This window comes from Tachyglossus aculeatus, chromosome 5, assembly GCF_015852505.1.
Source record: "Tachyglossus aculeatus isolate mTacAcu1 chromosome 5, mTacAcu1.pri, whole genome shotgun sequence".
NCBI classification, from domain to species: Eukaryota; Metazoa; Chordata; class Mammalia; order Monotremata; family Tachyglossidae; genus Tachyglossus; species Tachyglossus aculeatus.
In genome coordinates this window covers 518,414-537,417 of record NC_052070.1, presented here as the reverse complement: position 1 = coordinate 537,417, position 19,004 = coordinate 518,414, and the positions used below count along the sequence as shown (strand labels likewise).

General features: G+C 47.1%; 1 non-coding gene across 1 annotated transcript; it reads right to left on the bottom strand.

Moving 5' to 3' along the window:
* Nucleotides 1-18,342: 18,342 nt before the first annotated feature.
* Nucleotides 18,343-18,480, bottom strand: LOC119929161. The gene has a single exon (XR_005451299.1). It is a non-coding gene; the product is annotated as a small nucleolar RNA SNORA7 (small nucleolar RNA).
* Between the last annotated feature and the right edge of the window lie 524 nt (nucleotides 18,481-19,004).

Below are 19,004 nucleotides of genomic sequence, written 5' to 3'. Positions count from 1 at the left end.
CTGCACCTTTGAACACGTTGTACTGGTCACGGGGTTCATTTGGTTCCAGGTGGAGAAGCTTCCCTCCGGGTTCATTTCTTGCATCGTTGCTGAGTCATATTGTCGTGGTGCAATCTTCCTGTTTGAACGGCCCAGCCCAGCCCTTCACTAAAACCTGGCCTCTCCATTTCCTCTGCCCTCAGTGCAGCAAGCCTCCCCAAGGAGAACAATTCCTGTGTTCTTCCCAGACACAATCCTAGTTCTGAAACTATCTCAGCTGTTGTCTTTGACCCTGGGCAGCCAGTCCCTCTGTCAGACTCAGGCAGGCGGGGGTGGAAATGGACTCTCTTGCCCAATCTCTCCAAGGCCATTGATATCTGGTCACTCCTCTCCAGCTCTTTGCTCTAATCTTCCATTTGCAGAACAGCCCCTGCTCATAGCTCTTCTATATTAAGATTATTATTAACAATAATAATAATAATAGTATTTGTTAAGAACTTACTATGTGTCAAGCTCTGTACTAAGCACTGGCTAGATACAAGATCATCAATAGTAATAATAGAAGTTACTATTTGCAGAGCTCTGCACTAAGCACTAGGAGAAAATACACAGGTGTGAATTAAACACAGTCCTCTCATGGGGCTTTATCGCTAAGCAGGAGGCTAAACAGGCATTAAGTACCCATTTTGCGGATGAATGAATTGAGGCACAGAGAAATGAAGTCCCTTGCCCAAGATCATACAGCAGATAAATAATGATGATGATGATAATGGTATTTTTTAAGCATTTACTGTGTGCTAGGCGCTGTACTATGCTCTGGGATTGATACAAGCAAATCAAGTTGGACACATTCCCTATCCCTTGTGGGGCTCACATTCTCAATCCCTATTTTACAGATGAGGTAACTGAGGCTCGGAGAAGTGAAATTACTTGCCTAAGGTCACAGAGCAGACAAGTGGAGGGGGTGGGATTAAAACCCCATGCCCTACTGACTCCCAGGCCCATGGCCTATCCACTATGCCATGCCACTTCTCTGGGGGTAGCGTTCTGAGGTAGCGGGATGTGGAAAAGATGGACTCAATAGGGCAGATTTGAGAAGTTGTTTTATTTGAGTCAATCAATCAATCAATGGTATTTATCAAGTTCTTAGTGTGTGCAGAGCAGTGTAGTAAGTGCCTGGGAGAGTACAGTGCAATAGAGTTGGCAGATGTGATCCCACCCTTCAAGGAGCTTACAGCCTAATAGAGGCAGACCAATTCCATTGAGACAAATGGGACTTGGGGTGGTGAGAGAGTTGGGCTGTAGTGACACCCTCACCTCTGCCCATCTCCGAGCCCCGAGATCTGACTATCTTCAGAGCCAGCCATGACAGCAGTGCTTATTGGAACAAATTTGTTCTGCCCTGCCCGGGCGAGGGGAGGGACTGGAAAAATCAGTCAGTCCTTCAGTCAATTGTATTTACTGAGCACTTACAGTGTGTGCAGAACACTGTATAAATCCCTTGGGAGAGTACAAAATATGACAATATAACAGACATTCCCTGCTCATAATGAGCCTACTAGAGGGAGAGACAAACATTGATATTAAAAAATATGTATGCAGATATGTACTTAAGTGCTGTGGGGCTAGGACGGGGGATGAATCAAGGGAGCAAGTCAAGGCAGCACAGAAGGGAGTGAGAGAAGAGGAAAGGAGGACTTTATAAATATACAAATATGTATATATAAATGTATATTCATATACATATAATATAAATATAAGGGAAAGCCTCTTGGAGGAGATGTGTCTTCAAGAAGGCTTTGAAATCAATCAATCGTATTTATTGAGCGCTTACTGTGTGCAGAGCACTGTACTAAGCACTTGGGAAGTACAAGCTGGCAACATATAGAGACAGTCCCTACCCAAAAGTGGGCTCACAGTCTAGAAGGGGGAGACAGAGAACAAAACCAAACATACTAACAAAATAAAATAAATAGAATAGATAGGTACAAGTAAAATAAATAAATAAATAGAGTAATAAATATGTACAAACATATATACATATATACAGGTGCTGTGGGGAAGGGAAGGAGGTAAGATGCGGGGAGGGGGGGACGAGGGGGAAAGGAAGGAAGGGGCTCAGTCTGGGAAGGCCTCCTGGAGGAGATGAGCTCTCAGTAAGGCCTTGAAGGGAGGAAGAGAGCTAGCTTGGTGGATGGGCAGAGGGAGGGCACTCCCGGCCCGGGGGAGGACGTGGGCCAGGGGTCGATGGCGGGACAGGACGGCTAAGTAGGTGCGAATGAGGTTGTCGCTGATGTAACTTGGTGATAACAAGGGCCTTTTTCCCGGGGTTGGGGTTGGGGGAAGTCAGTCAGGACTGGACCGGGAAGGGGGGTTGGGGGGCACTATAAGGAAGGTCGCTTAAGTTGAGGGGGGGGGTGGAAGTCATCCCCCAGGCCTGGAATGCCCTCCCTCTGCCCATCCACCAAGCTAGCTCTCTTCCTCCCTTCAAGGCCCTGCTGAGAGCTCACCTCCTCCAAGAGGCCTTCCCAGACTGAGCCCCTTCCTTCCTCTCCCCCTCATCCCCCTCTCCATCCCCCCTTCTTACCTCCTTCCCTTCCCCACAGCTCCTGTATATATGTATATATGTTTGTACATATTTATTACTCTATTTATTTATTTATTTATTTCATTTGTACATATCTATTCTATTTATTTTATTTTGTTAGTATGTTTGGTTTTGTTCTCTGTCTCCCCCTTTTAGACTGTGAGCCCACTGTTGGGTAGGGACTGTCTCTATATGTTGCCAATTTGTGCTTCCCAAGCGCTTAGTACAGTGCTCTGCACATAGTAAGCGCTCAATAAATACGATTGATTGATTGATTGATTGATTGGAAGCAGGGGGCGTCTATGGCGGCGCTCAGAGGAGAGGATCCTTCCGGGAGCAGCAAGGCAGCGCGGTGTGATGGCGGGCGGGCCTCTCGGGAATCAATCAATCAATCAATCAATCGTATTTATTGAGCGCTTACTATGTTCAGAGCACTGTACTAAGCGCTTGGGAAGTACAAGTTGGCAACATATAGAGACAGTCCCTACCCAAAAGTGGGCTCACAGTCTAGAAGGGGGAGACAGAGAACAAAACCAAACATACTAACAAAATAAAATAAATAGAATAGATAGGTACAAGTAAAATAAATAAATAAATAGAGTAATAAATATGTACAAACATATATACATATATACAGGTGCTGTGGGGAAGGGAAGGAGGTAAGATGGGGGGATGGAGAGGGGGACAAGGGGGAGAGGAAGGAAGTGGCACAGTCTGGGAAGGCCTCTTGGAGGAGGTGAGCTCTCAGCAGGGCCTTGAAGGGAGGAAGAGAGCTATCTTGGCGGATGGGCAGAGGGAGGGCATTCCAGGCCCGGGGGATGACGTGGGCCGGGGGTCGATGGCGGGACAGGCGAGAACGAGGCACGGTGAGGAGATTAGCGGAGGAGGAGCGGAGGGTGCGGGCTGGGCTGTAGAAGGATAGAAGGGAGGTCAGGTAGGAGAGGGCGAGGTGATGGATGGACAGCCTTGAAGCCCAGCGTGAGGAGTTTCTGCCTGATGTGCAGATTGATTGGTAGCCACTGGAGATTTTTGAGGAGTCCCGGGCATCCGAGGCGGCGCTCTGAGGAGAGGATCCTTCCGGGAGCAGCGGGGGCCACTTGGTGTGATGGCGGGAGGGCGGGCCTCTCGGGAACGGAGTCCCGGGCGTCTATGGCGGGCCTCTCTGGCGCTCTGAGGAGAGGATCCTTCCGGGAACAACGGGTGCCATGCGGTGTGATGGCGGCGAGCCTCTCGGGAACGGAGTCCCGGGCGTCTGTGGCGGCGCTCTGAGGAGAGGAGCCTTCCGGGAGCAGCGGGGGACACGCGGTGTGATGGCGGGCGGGCCTCTCGGGAACGGAGTCCCGGGCGTCTATAGGGGCGCTCTGAGGAGAGGATCCTTCCGGGAGCAGCAAGGCCGCTTGGTGTGATGGCGGGCGGGCTGGCGGGCCTCTCGGGAACGGAATCCCATGCGTCTATGGCGGCGCGCTCTGAGGAGAGGGTCCTTCCGGGAGCAGCAAAGCTGTGCGGTGTGATGGCGGGCGGGCGGCCAGGCCTCTTGGGGATGGAGTCCCGGGCGTCTGTGGCGGCGCTCTGAGGAGAGGATCCTTCCAGGAGCAGCAGGGGCCCACGCGGTGTGATGTTGGAGAGTCATTGTATGTTGGATATGGAGAGGGAGGGCGTCCCAGGCTAGAGACAGAACGTGGGCAATAGGTCAGTGACAAGATAGATGAGATCGAGGTACAGTGAGAAGATTGCATTAGAGCAGCAATGTATGTGGGTTGGGTTGTAGTAGGAGAACAGTGAGGTGAGATAGGCGGGGCAAGGTGATTGAGTGCTTTAAAGCCGATGGTTAAGAGGTAGACGGGCAACCACTGGAGGTTCTTGAGGAGTGGGAAAACATGGCCTATTCGTTTTTGTAGAAAAATGATCCGGGCAGCAGAGTGAAGTATGGACTGGAGTGGAGAGAGACCATAGGAAGGGAGGTCAGCAAGGAGGCCGATATAGTAATCAAGGCAGGATAGGATAAGTGCTTGGATTAATGTGGTAGCAGTTTGGATGGAGAGGAAAAGGTGGATTTTAGTGCTGTCGTAAAGGCAGAACTGACAGGATATAGTGATGGACTGAATACATGGGTTGAATGAGAGAGAGGAGTCAAGGATAGTACCAAGTTTATGAGCTTGTGAGACAGGAAGGAAGGTGGTTCCGTCTACGGGGATGGGAAAGTTAGTGGGAGAACAGGGTTTGGGTGGGAAGATAAGAAGTTCTGTTTTAGACATGTTAAGTTTGAGGTGACGGTGGGACATCCAAGTAGAAATGTCTTGAAGGCAGGGGGAAATGCGAGACAGCAGAGAGGGAGAGAGATCAGGGCTGGAGATACAGATTTGGGAATCATCCTCATAGAGGCGGTAGTTGAAACCATATGAGCAAATGAGTTCTCCAAGGGAGTGGGTGTAGCTAGAGTGAAGGGGACCCAGAACTAAGCTTTTAGGGACATCCACAGTTACAAGGTGGGAGGCAGAGGAGGTGCCCACAAAAGAGGCTGAAAATGAGCCAGAGAGATAGGAGGAAAAGGGCACTGGGAGGAGGCAAAGAGAAAGACCACAGCAGAGGAGCCTTGTGGGGAAAGGAAGGGAGGGAGTCAATCTAATAAGGATTCTTATGCATTTTGAAATTCAATAACTAAAGACCAAAGAACAGTTGAAATGGATTGCCTGATAGCATCTCTCGGCATCCACTAGAGTATAAGTTTCTGAAAGACAGGGAACAGATGCTTTGCTTCTGCTATACCTTTCTGAATGCTTAAGCCAGTGCTTTGCCCTCAGTAGGCACTCAATAAATACCAGTGATTGATTAATCTCTTATTCCTGAGTCAAGAATTGGAAAAGATTTTGTAATAGCCCATGAACTTGGCCTTTACAAACAGTTCCTCCCCAAGAGAAATCTATCAAAATGTTTTGATGTTGATGGCTAGAAATAGCTAAAGTGGTATAACAGTACTAAGAAAATGTCTAAAAATACAGCATCTGGGTAGCAACAAAGTTTCCCTCTTTCCCTGTGAAAAGTGGATACAATTTTTTTTCATAAATTATGTGTTAAGCACTTACTATGTGCCAAATGCTGGGGTAGGTACAAGTTAATTAGGTTGGGTACAGTCCCTAGCCCACATCAGGGCTCACAGTCTAAGTAGGAGGAGAACAGGAGAACTGAGCCACAGAGAAGTTAAGTGACTTGCCCAAGGTCACACAGCTAGCAATTGGCAGAGTTGGGATTAGAACCCTGGTCCTTGGACTCCCATGCTCTTTCCACTAGGCTACACTGCTTCTGTGTTTGTTAGCAACAGTGAAATATAAGATTAAGCAGCTCCCAATTAAGGAGTTATTAATCCTTATGAAAAATCATAAGATAATAAAAATGATTTTTCTAAGTGCATACTAGATTCCAGGCTTGGTGCTAAGCACTGGACTAGATCCAAGGTTCCACTCTCCCCATCTTTAAAGCCTTGTTAAGTTCACATCTCCTCCAAGAGGTCTTTTCCCCCATTCCCTCTCCCTTCTGTGTTGCTTATGCACTTGGATCTGTATAATAATAATAATGACTATGGTGTTTGATAAGCACTTACTATGTGCCAAGCACTGTTCTAAGTGCTGGGGTAATCAGGTTGTCCTCGTGGGGCTCACAATCTTAATCCCCATTTTACACATGAGGTAGCTAAAGCAGAGAGAAGTTAAATGGCTTGCCCAAGGTCACACAGCAGACAAGTGGCGGGGCCGGGATTAGAACCCACTTCCTCTGACCCAAGCCCGTGCTCTTTCCCGCTAAACCACACTGCTTCTCTTTAAGCACTTTATAGTCACCCTGCCCTCTACGTCCATATCTGTAATTTCTTTTCATGTCTGTCTCGCCCTCTAATGATGGCATTTATTAAGCACTTACTATGTGCAAAGCACTTTTCTAAGCACTGGGGAGGTTACAAGGTGATCAGGTTGTCCCACGGGGGCTCACAGTCTTAATCCCCATTTTACAGATGAGGTAACTGAGGCACAGAGAAGTTAAGTGACTTGCCCAAAGTTGCACAGCTGACAGTTGGCAGACCTGGGATTCGAACCCATGACCTCTGACTCCAGAGCCCATGCTCTTTACACTGAGCCATGCTGCTTCTCTGACTGTAGACTGTAAGCTCGCTGTGGGCAGGGAACATGTCTACCAACTCTGTTGCATTGTACTCTCCCAAGCTCTTAATACAGTGCTGTGCAGGCAGTAAGTGCTCACTCAGTACCATTGGTTGACTGATTGGTTAGATCAGGATAAACAGTTCCTGTCCTACACACCTTCACAATCTAAGAGGATCTAAGAGGGTGGGAGAGCAGTTCATCAAGAAACCCAGGCCCTGGGAAGTTAAATGATTTAGTCAAGCCAGGAAGAGACCAGGGCGGGGCAGGGGCAGGGGTCTCCTGAGTCCTGTGCTCTTTCCACTAGGCCATGCTGCCTAGTGCACCTGACACTTTAAGTGTGAACAACCTAGTTTAGTGAAACTCTTTTTTTATAATGACTCAACACAATATACTAGTTGCAAAGGAATTCACGGAGGGAGAAGAGTTTCAGGAAAATGTTTCTCTTTTACTCCTGGGGATCACGGTATCTGGTTGGCTTCTACTTCTTCCCCAGTCCTGTAAAGTGTGACCATTCCTAGCCATATGGTCTTGTCACCAGAAATAAGACTTTGCCATCAGAAATTAATGTGAAAGAGCAGGGAGACTACTATTTTTTAATGGTATTTGTTGTGTTCACTATATGTCAAGCACTGTCCTAAGCTTTGAGGCAGATACAAGTCAATCAGGTGGGACACAATCCCTGTCCTGCCTGGGGCTCACTGTCCAAGTAGGAGGGAGAAAAGGAATTCAATCCCTGTTTTACAGATGAAACACTTGAGACACCGAGAAGTGACGTGGCTTCTCCAAGGTCACCCAGCAGACAAGTGGTGGAGCCAGGATTAGAACCCACGTTCTCTGACTCCCAGACCCATGCTCCATTTCCCCTATCACTATTTTTATTTTCTGTCTCCCTTGTAGACTGCAAACTCCTAGTGGGCAGGGATTGAGCATACCAATTCTGTTGTATTGTACTTTTCCAAGTGCTTAGTACAGTGCCTGGCACACAGTGAGTGATTGAATGAATGCAGCATGGTCTAGTGGATAAAACATGGTCCTAGGAGTCAGAGGACCTGGGCTCTAATCCTGACTCCACCACTTGTCTGCCACGTGGCCTTGGGCAAATCACGTAACTTCTCTGTGCTTCAGTTACCTCAACTGTAAAATGGGGATTAAGACTGTGAGCCCCATGAGGGCCATGGATGTGTCCAATCTGATTATCTTTTTTTTACTCTAGTGCTTAATACACTGCCTGGCACATAATAAGTGCTTACAAATACCGTTTAAAAAATACAACTGACCTGCAAGTAAAGAAACCCACTGAAAATCACTGCACTATTTTTCTCTATACCCCTTTTTGGATTTCAAAGCCCTAGTAGGCTTCTTAAAATCATTGTAGGTTGTATAAAACAATGATTTTCTTTTTTCTACTGGGGAAAAAAGACCTACTATTCCAAGAAAAAACTTCTGTTCTGGGCTAGATCCCATCCAGTGGGTAAGTTCTGGAAATAGAGTTTGAGCACCATCAGCTGCTCAAAATATTTATTACAGATTTTAAAAGCTGTTTTCATTCATTCATTCAATCGTATTTATTGAGTGCTTACTGTGTATAGATCATTCATTCATTCAATCGTATTGAGCGCTTACTGTGTGCAGAGCACTGTACTAAGCGCTTGGAAAGTACAAGCTGGCAACATATAGAGACGGTCCCTACCCAACAATGGGCTCACAGTCTAGAAGCCCACAATAAGGTATATATGTCGGGGGGGGGGGGGGGGGGGGGGGGGGCGGGGGGACCGCGGGAGGGGTGAAGGTAATTAACAACCAGGCAATTTAAAGCACTGTCTAGAAGGGGGAGACAGACAACAAAACAAAACATGTGGACAGGTGTCAAGTCATCAGAATAAATAGAAGTAAAGCTAGATGCACATCATTAACAAAATAGAATAGTAAATGTGTACAAGTAAAATAGAGTAATAAATGTGTACAAACATATATACAGGTGTAGTGGGGAGGGGAAGGAGGTAGGGCGGGGGGATGGGGATGAGGAGAGGAAAAAGGGGGCTCAGTCTGGAAAGGCCTCCTGGAGAAGGTGAGCTCTCAGTAGGGCTTTGAAGGGAGGAAAAGAGCTAGTTCGGCGAATGTTGGGAGGGAGGGCATTCCATTGTACTAAGCCCTTGGAAAGTACAATTCGGCAACAAAATGCATTTTTTTAATGCATTGAATTGCTAATGTTGCACATGTAAACAAAAAACTCTGTGCTAATTCAGGTTTTTGATGGAATGAAAATATCACTGTTTGTGTCTGTTTTCTAAGTTGCTTGAGCTTTTGTTCACCCTAACCTTCCTTCCTCACAGCAAAGGTGGTGAGACATGGAGTTTGTTCCTAAGTTGCTGTAGATGCCATGCAATGTAACTCAAGCACATTGTCCAGGTTGGCTGTTGGAGAGCCCTTTCATTCATTCATTCATTCATTCATTCATCCATCCATCCATCCATTCATTCATTCAATTGCACTGTATGCAGAGCATTGTACTAAGCGCTTGGGAAGTACAAATCGGCAACACAGAGAGACGGTCCCTACCCAACAACGGGCTCTTTCCAGTGTATCGGGATAGTTTGGATTTCCTTTGCTCTTGACCACCTGAGCTGGATAAACACGACTGTATTGAGCAATGAAACTAATATCCATGTTACAAATAGCTCAGTTATGTGACCCCCTCGAATTCCACAGAAATGTGAAGCCCTTTCCAGCTTGACATCTGGAAGTTCTTGAAGACACGGCTGGGGGTAACCTTACCCTGACCGATCACCAACACAGCACAAGGCATTTCTCTTCTTCCTGACTCCCTTGGGAAGGAAGAACAGGGAAGCCGCAGCTGCTTTCTGGGCTCATAAACCCTTCTGTGGAACTGTGCCTTCTGGACAAAACTGTGTTCTCACTAGAGCAAATCCCCAAGCAAGCTGAGCGGAAAAGTTCAAATCATTATTGCCTTGCTATCCTTCTCAACCTCCTTTCTTATTGTCAGTGCTGAGGAGTGAATTGTCCTTCCTTCCCAGCCATCTCCCAATCCTTCCAAAATCTACTTCCTCCACTTGTGCCTCCCACCCAACTCTTTGGGCCGTATTAAAACACTTGCACCCACCTTTCTTCCCTCTGTCACTGCTGTCCTTAGCCACTCACTCTCCAACGGCTCCTTCCTGTCTTGCTCTCAAACATGCCCCTGTGTCTACTATCCTAAAAATCGCTCCCTCAATCCCACTGTCCCTTCCAGCCCTCACCCCAGCTCCCTCCTACCGTCCCTGTTCAAACTCCTAAAAAGTGTTGTTTTTGTTCCTGCTGCCTCCACTATCTCTCCTCCAACTCCCTTCTCAATCTCCTGCAGTCTGGCCTCCGCCTCATCCACTCCACTAAAATTGGTCACTCCAAAGTTACCAGTGACATCACCCTTGGAAAATCCAGTAGATTCTACTTCAGCTGCTTCTGAAACTGTGGACCACTCTCCTTGGAAACACCATCAAACCTTGGTTTTACTGACACTGTTCTCTCCTGGTTTTCCTCCTGCTACTCTGGCCAATCAGTCAATCAATCAGTCGTATTTATTAAGCTCCTATTGTATCCAGAGCACCAGCTATTCCTTTGTGTTTCCTTTTGTTGCCTCTCCCTAGCTTTCCCATCCCCTAACTGCGGGGGGTACCTCAAGGCTTTGTTCTAGGTTCCCTTCAATCAATCAGTAAGTCATATTTATTGAGGGCTTACTGTGTGCAGAGTACTATACTAAGAGCTTAGGAGAATACAATATAATGGAGTTGGTAGACACATTCCCTGCCTACAAGGAACTTAGAATCTAAAGGGGGAGACAATAATTAATGCAAATGAATTATGAATATGCACATAAGTGCTGTGGGGCTGAAGTGGGTGGTGAATAAAGGGTGTATATCCAATTGCAGGAGGGATGCAGAAGGGAGTAGGAGAAGAGGAAATGAGGGGTTGGTTGGGGAAAGCCTTTTGGAGGATATGTGCTTTTAATAAGGCTCTGAAAGTGGAGAGAGTGATTGTCTGTCAGATATGAAGAGGGAGGGCATTCCAGGCCAGAGGCTTGGCTTCACAGACTCCGTCCTCTCCTGGTTCTCCTCATCTCTCTGGTCGTTCATTCTCAGTCTCTTTTGCAGGCTCCTCCTCCCCCTCCCATCCCCTTACTGTGGGGGTTCCTCAAGGTTCAGTGCTTGGTCCCTTTCTGTTCTCGATCTACATGCACTCCCTTGGTGACCTCATTCGCTCCCACGGCTTCAACTATCATCTCTACGCTAATGACACCCAGATCTACATCTCTGCCCCTGCTCTCTCCCCCTCTCTCCAGGCTGGCATTTCCTCCTGCCTTCAGGACATCTCCATCTGGATGTCTGCCCGCCACCTAAAACTCAACATGTCGAAGACTGAACTCCTTGTCTTCCCTCCCAAACCCTGCCCTCTCCCTGACTTTCCCATCTCTGTTGACGGCACTACCATCCTTCCTGTCTCACAAGCCCGCAACCTTGGTGTCATCCTTGACTCCGCTCTCTCGTTCACCCCTCACATCCAAGCCGTCACCAAAACCTGCCAGTCTCAGCTCTGCAACATTGCCAAGATCTGCCCTTTCCTCTCCATCCACACTGCTACCCTTCTCATTCAAGCTCTCATCCTATCCCGTCTGGACTACTGCATCAGCCTTCTCTCTGATCTCCCATCCTCGTGTCTCTCCCCACTTCAATCCATACTTCATGCTGCTGCCCGGATTATCTTTGTCCAGAAACGCTCTGGGCATGTTACTCCCCTCCTCAAAAATCTCTCGTGGCTACCAATCTATCTGCGCATCAGGCAGAAACTCCTCACCCTGGGCTTCAAGGCTCTCCATCACCTTGCCCCCTCCTACCTCACCTCCCTTCTCTCCTTCTCCAGCCCACCCCGCACCCTCCGCTCCTCTGCCGCTAATCTCCTCACCGTACCTCATTCTCGCCTGTCCTGCCATCGACCCCTGGCCCACGTCATCCCCCGGGCCTGGAATGTCCTCCCTCTGCCCATCCGCCAAGCTAGCTCTCTTCCTCCCTTCAAGGCCCTACTGAGAGCTCACCTACTCCAGGAGGCCTTCCCAGACTGAGCCCCTTCCTTCCTCTCCCCCTTGTTCCCCTCTCCATCCCCCCCATCTTACCTCCTTCCCTTCCCCACAGTACCTGTATATATGTATATATGTTTGTACATATTTGTTACTCTATTTATTTATTTTACTTGTACATATCTATTCTATTTATTTTATTTTGTTAGTATGTTTGTTTTTGTTCTCTGTCTCCCCCTTTTAGACTGTGAGCCCACTGTTGGGTAGGGACTGTCTCTATATGTTGCAACTTGTACTTCCCAAGCGCTTAGTACAGTGCTCTGCCCACAGTAAGCGCTCAATAAATACGATTGATGATGATGTAGGCGAGGCATCGGCAGCAAGATAGATGACATTGAGGTACAATGAGTAGGATCGCATTAGAGGAATGAAGTGTGCGAGCTGGGTTGTAGTAGGAAATCAACAAGGTAAAATAGGAGGGGGCAAGATGATTGAGTACTTTAATGTGTATGGTAAATCAATCAATCAATCGTATTTATTGAGCACTTACTGTGTGCAGAGCACTGTACTAAGCTTGGGAAGTACAAGTTGGCAACATATAGAGACAGTCCCTACCCAACAGTGGGCTCACAGTCTAGAAGAGTTTCTGTTTGCCATGGGAGGTGGATGGGCAACCACTGGAGGTTCTTGAGGAATAGGGAAACACAGACTGAACAGTTTTGTTGAAAAATGATCTGAGAAGCAGAGTGAAGTTTGGACTTAAGTGTAAAGAGACAGTAGGCAGGGAGGTCAGCATGGAAGCTGATGCAGTAATCAAGATGGGATAGGATAATAATAATTATGGTATTTGTTAAGCACTTACTGTATTCCAAGCACTGTTCTAAGCACTGGGGTAGATAATAATAATAATAACAATAATGATGATGATGATGATGTTATTTGTTCAGCACTTACTATGTGCCAAGCACTGTTCTAAGCTCTGGGATATATACAGGGTTATCAGGTTGTCCCACGTGGGGCTCACAGTCTTAATCCCCATTTTCCAGTTGAGGTAACTGAGACCCAGAGAAGCAAAGTGACCTGCCCAAAGTCACAAAGCTGATGAGTGGCTGAGCTGGGATTAAAACCCAGGACCTCTGACTCCCAAGCCCGGGATCTTTCCACTGAGCTACACTGCTTCTCTAACCCTTCTCCCTAAACTGCCTCTGCCCGATCTCCAGGCCTCACTGATACAAGGTAATCAGGTTGCTCCATGTGCTGCTCACAGTCTTAATCCCCATTTTACAGATGAGGTAACTGAGGCAGAGAGAAGTTAAGTGGCTCACCCAAGGTCACACAGCAGACAGGTAGTGGAGCTGGGATTAGAACCCACGTCCTCTGACTCTCAAACCCGTGCCCTTTTCACTAAACCACACTGCTATCTAAGTGCCTGGATTAAGGATAAGGATAAATGCTTGCATTAACATAGTAACAGTTTGGATGGAGAGGAAAGGGCAGACTTTTTTGATGTTATGAAGGTAGAACCAACCGGATTTGGTGACAGATGGAATATGTGGGTGGAATGAAAGATGAGTCTAAGATAACTGGCAATGAAAGACAGGGAGAATGATGGTTCTATCTTCAATCTCACGGCACTTATGTACGTATTCTTAGCTTGTATATTATAAATTATTCATTTTTATTTATATTAATATCTGTCTCCCCCTCTAGACTGTAAGCTTGTTGTGGGCATGAACGTTTCTGCCAACTCTGTTATACTGAACCCTTCCAAGTGCTTAGTACAGTGCTCTGCCCATAGTAAGCACTCAATAAATATCTCTGATACAGTGATGGGAAAGTCATGGGAATAATGGAGGGAAAACAGCTCCCCACCACCCGCAGGGCTGTTGCCTCCTTGCCCTTCCCTCCCCAGAGTCCACCCATTTCCCCCCAGTTGACCTGAACCTGGAAGCCTGGGTCCTGAATGACTGTGACTCAGTTCAGACTCACCTTCCGGTCCCTCTTGCCTAACAAGAGCTTCCTTCAACCCCAATTCCAGTGATCCTATCCAGTCTGCTTCCCTACCCCAGCAACCACAGCTCCTCATGTCCCTTTTTCCAGAGTTTTTGCTTTTGGAAGTCCTTCAGAGAGGGCATAGAACCAGCAGGGAGAAGACTGGCAGGGAAGAGACTTGGGAGTCTGACAGCTTCTGCCACTGAGAGAAGCAGGACTTAGTGGGTGCTAAGTATAATAGAGGGCAGGCCAGAATAAAGTCCCGATATGTTTGTTTGAGGGAAGGGCATTTAAGGGGACAGTCTGTGAGAGTGAAAGAAAGAGCCACTGGAAGCCTGGTATAAGTTGTCCCATCCTCTGCCCCCCACCCCACTGCCATCTGCCACACCTCCTCCACTACTTGACCACAGGGGGTTGCATCCCTGATGCAGGTGACTCAATAGGCAGATTCTCCTACCACTCAGATTCAACCCAAGTGTGGGGAGCATTCGGCAGGCAGATTTGCTCACCAATCAAATCCGGCCTGAGGGAAGCAATCAGAAGAGAGGGCAGGAAAGGAAGATGGCAAATCAATCAACCTTTCAATTGGTGGAATATGAAAAACAAAAGTTGCTTGAAAACTATTCATTGTCAAGGGAGTCATATATTAGCAAGATACACCCTATCATGTACCTAGCAGTAAGATCATGTACCTAGGAGTAAGAGTAATAACATTTATTAAGCCTAGTAGACAGGGACTTTATTATTTATTAATACTTAGTGTGTACAAAGCACCAAACTAAACACTGAGAAAGGAGCATATAGATGAGGTATAGACATGGCCTCCAAAGGCATTCACAATCTAAGGGTGATACAGGGAGGGCGGTGGGGCAGGAGAGAGGGTTGGAAACAGGCACTTAAAGAAAGCTGAACAAAGATACAGGAGATACAGATGAGGACAAACACAAAGGAAGCAACAGATTTCAGGCTCTTCATGGCTCGGACCAATATTTACCGAAGTCAGAGCTACAGTTCCAATGGGGACCTTCCCAACGGTCTTACGTTGCCATTGGATGAGTCCTTCCTGGGCTGAAGCAGGAGTTTATGGGAGTCCTGGTGGGCTTGGGAAAGGGCAGTGACTCACCTGGGCAACTGGGCCCTGAATGTCGGCTGAAAGGGGAGTGGTGCTTGGCTCCCACAGCTGCTGTTAGTCCAGTCCTTTCCCAGGGTGTAGTAGAGATTGATGGGAGATGTACAGGTATATGTATTGATGTAAGACTCTATATCCGGTTGCTTCCCCTACGTATGATTTATTTTAATGTCCCCTCTCTCTTTCTGTCTTTCTCCTGCTATATTGAAAGCTTCTTGAAGCCAGAGATCTTGTCTCTTTACTCCTTTGTACTCTCCCAAGTACCTAATACAGTGCTCTGCAATGAAGGCACATTTCCAAAAGATCTTCCCTGACTGAGCCCTCTTTTCCTCTTTCCCACTCCCTTCTATGTCACCCTGGCATGCTCCCTTTATTAATCTCCCTTTGCAGCCCCACAGCACTTATGAATTTATCTGTAATTTATTTATATCAATGTCTGTCTCCCTACCCCTCTAGACTGTAAGCTCATTGTGGGCAGGGACTGTGTCTGTTTATTGTATTGTACTCTCCCAAGTGCTTAGTACAGTGCTCTGCACACAGTTTTAAGTGCTCAATAAATACGACTGACTGACAGTAAGCACTCAATAAATGCCATTGATTTATTGAGAGATGGGCACCTCAGTGGCATGGGAGATTGGCAGCATCCTACCCATGCACTCTGGTTCCAGGGGTTGTCCTGGGTAAGAGGAGTGGTGGCCGGCTCACATGGCTGTTTCTGGTCAGATTCTTCCCCAGGCTAGGGCAGAGTGCCCCGGTGGCATGGGGAAGGGACACTGTTACTGCAGGGCACCTGGTAAGGGCAGCGGAGAGTGACTTACATGGTTGTTGTAATATGAGGATGGTAGGGTTCCCAGGGCTGTTACTTGGTCATCTAGTGGAAAGAGAAAGAACTGTTTGCTGGGAATTATATTGCCATACAATCAGAAACCCAAATTTAGGAAGGAATCATTGATTTTTTATGCATCCCATATCTACCCCCCACCCCCCAACAAATGATCCAGTTGGTCAAGTTATTGAAGACTGTGATCTCCCAAAGCCTCGGAGCCCCCAACATTCACAGGGCACATCTTGCTCCAGGGCCAGGTCTGTGCTCTGGCCAGGTCTATGGCCTCCTCCTCCCTTTTTATGGTATTTGTTAAGTGCTTACTCTGTGCCAGGCACTATATTAAGTGTTGGAGTATATGGATGCAGGTTGGACCCAGTCCATGCCCCACATGAGGCTCACAGTCTTAATCCCCATTTTATGGATGAACTAGCTAAGGCACAGAGAAGTGATGTTACTTGTCCAAGGTCACAGAGCAGACAAGCAGCATGGTGTAATGAGTAGAGCATGGGCCTGGGAGTCAGAAGGACCTAGGTTCTAATCCCAGTTCACCATTTGTCTGCTGTGTGGCCTTCGGCAAGTCACTTCACTTCTCTGTACCACAGTTACCTTGCCTGTAAAATGGGGATTAAGACAGTGAGCCCCATATGGGACATGGACTGTATCCAACCTGATTTGATGTATCCACCCCGGCGATTAGTACAGTACCTGGTACTTAGTAAGTGCTTAACAAATACCACAATTATTATTATCACAAGTGGTGGAGCCAGGATTAGAACCCGGTCCTCTGACTCCCAGGCTTGAGCTCTTTACATTACACTTAACACTGCTCCTCCTGCTCCTCTCCCTCTTCTTCCTCCTCCTCCAGTGAGTTCCGATTCTTCTCTAGATTGTAAGCTGTCTGTGGAAAGGAAACATGTCCACCAACTCTGTTGTACTCTCCCAAGCGCTTTATACAGTGCTCTACAACAGTAAGCTCTCAATAAATACCATTGAGTGACTGATTGAAGTGGTTGCCTTTGGGTCAACAGCAAATCCCACAACACTACCCCCAACCCCACATCTCTGTGGACATATCTTGGAGAAGCAGTGTGGCTTAGTGGCAAGAGCACGGGTTTGGGAGTCAGAGGATGTGGGTTCTAATCCCATCTCCACCATTTGTCTGCTGTGTGACCTTGAGCAGGCCACTTAACTTCTTGGTGCCTTAGTTACCTCATCTGTAAAATGGGGATCAAGACTGTGAGCCCCACATGGGACAACCTGATTATCTTGTATCTACCTTGGTGCTTAGAACAGTGCTTGGCACATAATAAGGGCTTAACAAATAATATAATAATTATTATTATTCTCCATGCCTCAGTTACCTCACCCATAAAATGGAGATTAAGACTGTGAGCCCCATGTGGGACGTGGTTTGGGTCCAACCTAATTACCTTGTATTTACCCCAGTGCTTTGAACAGTACCTGGCATATACTAAGTCCTTAACAAAAACCATTTTAAAAAAACGAGGTGGATGCCTCCTGAGTCCCAGCCCATTGCATGGGTAGAATAGGTAAATTTTGTAAAGTGGGTATTGCCCCATTCACTCTAGAACATCCCTGCTTCTTAACTGCAAGATGATGCTACAAGCAGTGTGGCCTACTTGATAGAGCATGGGCTTGGGAGTCAGAAGAACCCGAGTTCTAATCCTGGCTCCGCCATTTGTCGGCTGTGTGACCTTGGGAAAGTCATGTCAGTTCTCTGGGCCTCAGTTACTTAATATATAAAATGGGGATTAAGGCTATGAGCCTCATGTGAGACATTCTCTGGGCCTCAGTTACCTAATATATAAAATGGGGATTAAGGCTGTGAGCCTCATGTGGGATAGGGACTTTGTCCAACCTGATTAGATTTAGTTTCCCCAGTGAAAAGCAACTTGCTTTTCAATGCTGTTTGATGGATTGAGGGCTACCCTATCTTCTTCAATATTTTGTTAGAGGAGCAACTGGTGAAAATGCTTGAACCTAAAATGTATTTCTTCTCATCTGCTTGCCCTTCTAATTCCCAATTTAGATCTTCACAAAAATCTGTGACTATATTTCTCAGTTCTCTGTAGACTCTTAAACACAAATACTGCCAGCCTTTCAGACAAGCCCTCAGTAGTGTAAATCTTGGTGCCATGTGAGTTTTGCTGTGAATTGTCACCAAAAGGAAATGCGAGAACTTCTTTCCTTTGGACTTTTAGCTTTGAATATCCACCTTGTTGTAGCTAAAAGTCAGAGTTCAGGTCCTCCTCCTGAAGCAGTCACTTGTGATTTTGTAAATCACTGTTCTCCCCATTTTCAAAGCCCTTCTGAAATCACATCTCCTCCAGGAGGCCTTACCTGAATAATCTCCCATCTTGTCTTTTTTGTCTTTTGCTATCGAGTCGTCTCTGACCCATAGTGACATCATGGACACATCTCTCCCAGAATGCCCCAACTCCATCTGCAGTCGTTCTGGTAGTGTGTCCATAGAATTTTCTTGGTAAAAATATGGAAGCGCTTTACCACTGGCTCCTTCTGTGCAGTAAACTTGAGTATCCATCCTTGACTCTCTCCAGTGCCGCTGCTGCCCAGCACAGGTGGGTTTTGACTTGTAGCAGATTACCTTCCACTTGTTAAACACTGCCCAAGCTAAGAATGGAATGGGTAGGCCTCTGCTTGACTCTCCCTCCCATAGTCAAGACTGGTAGAGTAATGGAAACTCTCCAGGTGCGACCCCGAGAGGGGTAATCTCTCATCTACCCACCCTATATTCCTCTCCTTAAATGCTGTGGCTCATTGCACTCTATAAACCCTAGGGTTGGCTCACTGCGCTCTGTAAACCCTAGGTGTGGCTCACTGCACTGTGTAAACGCTAGATGTCACTCTGGGATCACGGAGATGATGACAGAGGTGTGGTGAGTCTGTAGCCGAGCCCTTGTTTTGCTGCAGAGCTAACTGCAGCTGCCCGCATCCTTCCTGGCAGAGGTCTGGGGCCCTAGTCAGCCCTGCTCTCATGTAGGTAAAAAGTCAGGGAGGATTGAGTTTGTGCTGCCAACCAAGGCCCCCTCTGAAGGCTGGGCCTCCCAGAGCCCTTTAGATTCGGGTCAGGAATTGGTCCGCAGTTTACCAGACATTTATCGGGATTTCTATCCCTGCGCTACCTTACCTTCATCTTTGGATGGTAACAAAACAGGACAAAATGTTAACTCCTCTACAGATTCCTTTTCTTCCTTCCTCCTATCTGAAACGTACTTTAGTGTCTGTCTCTC